Source organism: Chrysochloris asiatica, unplaced genomic scaffold (assembly GCF_000296735.1).
Source record: "Chrysochloris asiatica unplaced genomic scaffold, ChrAsi1.0 scaffold00631, whole genome shotgun sequence".
Classification (NCBI taxonomy): domain Eukaryota; kingdom Metazoa; phylum Chordata; class Mammalia; order Afrosoricida; family Chrysochloridae; genus Chrysochloris; species Chrysochloris asiatica.
In genome coordinates, this window is record NW_006409149.1 from 198,746 (window position 1) to 200,133 (window position 1,388).

Here is a 1,388-nt window from a genome sequence, read left to right on the forward strand (position 1 = left end):
GTCATGTGGAAATATGAACTTTGCTCTAAGGAATTCCTGCAATCAGTGCAATGAACCCAGACCAGAGGACTCTTGTTCCTCAGGAGGAGATTCCCGGGGGCGAGGCTATGGTGGAGAGAGGGGCTACAGAGGTCGTGGGGGCAGAGGTTGAGATCGAGGTGGTTACCGGGGAGACAAAAGTGGGGCCGGATATGATGGAGACAGAAGTGGTGGCCGTGACTACTGAGGAAATAGAAGTGGAGGTGGCTATGGTGGGGACAGAGGTGGTTATGGTGGATACCGAGGAGGCAGTTATGGAGGAGACTGAGGAGGTGCCTATGGTGGAGACGGAGGTGCTATAGTGGAGACCGAGGAGGCTATGGCGGAGACAGAAATGCAGGGGAGGAGGGGTGGCTATGGTGGGGACAGAGGAGGTGGTTATGGTGGGGACAGAGGTGGTTATGGTGGATACCGAGGAAGCAGTTATGAAGGAGACCGAGGAGGCGGCTATGGTGGAGACCGAGGTGCTATGGTGGAGACGGAGGAGGCTATGGCGGAGACAGAAATGCAGGGGAGAGGGGGTGGCTATGGAGGAGATCGAAGTGACTACGGAGGCAAAATGGGAGGAAGAAATGACAACAAAAATGATCATCACAACCAACCTTACTGATGACTGTTGTGAATGTTCCTTTATCTCTGACATGATCCATAGTGAAATTGCCAGAGTTCTTTCTGCCTGCTGCTTTTCTCATGGCCTCTTCTTGGGTAGTAAAATTAAGTGACTTTTGGATTTTTATTTGGGTGGGAGGGCTGGGACAGTTTTTCCTTTAGAGATATCCATTGATATTTCCCCTTCTAGTTTTTAAACCTCTCTTTTCCAACCCTTGAAGCTGAGTGCATTGTAAAATACTGCCAAAATGTAAAGTGTTTTGTAATACTGCAATAAAGGCTGCTTGTTTTTGTGGAAAAAGAAAAAAGGAGAGAGCTGATGGAATATGGATTGGGAATCCATTATATCTATAGATTATTATATACCTAGAGTCCTGGTGTAGCACTGTAGAATCCTATGTAGGCTGGCTATGAGTCAGAATTGATTTGATGGCACTTAATAGCAATAATAGATTACTTGGGGTAGAGTTGATATTTTCACAATGTTATGTCTTCCTATCCATGAGCATGACATACGCTTTCATTTTAAGCCTCTTTTGGTTTCTTGTAGTGGTGCTTCTTGGCTTACTTCGAAAAGGTCTTTTGTTTCTCTGGTTAGATTTTGTCCTAAGTATTTAATCTTTTAGGTGATTATTGTAAATGGTTTCCCACTCATTTGTCAATTTGTCACACTGGGGTGGCTTGCATGTTGCTCTTATGCTGGAAGCTATACAGCTTGAGAAATGCTTAGTGTGTTTTTC

At 45.5% G+C, this 1,388-nt stretch overlaps 1 pseudogene; it reads left to right on the forward strand.

The window, feature by feature from the left end:
* The first annotated feature begins 4 nt into the window (after nucleotides 1–4).
* Nucleotides 5–649, forward strand: LOC102838713 (annotated as a pseudogene).
* The last annotated feature ends 739 nt before the right edge of the window (nucleotides 650–1,388 follow it).